Source organism: Acanthisitta chloris, unplaced genomic scaffold, assembly GCF_000695815.1.
Source record: "Acanthisitta chloris isolate BGI_N310 unplaced genomic scaffold, ASM69581v1 scaffold672, whole genome shotgun sequence".
NCBI lineage: Eukaryota > Metazoa > Chordata > Aves > Passeriformes > Acanthisittidae > Acanthisitta > Acanthisitta chloris.
In genome coordinates this window covers 61,441-61,702 of record NW_008661937.1, presented here as the reverse complement: position 1 = coordinate 61,702, position 262 = coordinate 61,441, and positions in this window count along the sequence as shown.

The following is a 262-nucleotide window of genomic DNA, read 5'->3' as shown; positions in this document are numbered from 1 at the left end:
ATACTTGACATATCCACTGCTGTTAAGTTGGCCGTGGCAAAGGGATTACCCGATAATGAATCACCAAGCTCTTTAGCCGTTTAAAGGGAATCTTGCCGCTTCCTTGCCCTGGTAGCACTCTCTTTCCTGCCCAGGACCTTCTTGTGACAGTGCGCGTTGGGATGTGGAAAACTCCACGCAGATGTGCAAGCACCAGTTTGACAACTTTGTATTCAGCTTCTACCTTGCTAATTGTTTTCGTGGGATTACTTGGATTGTGTAG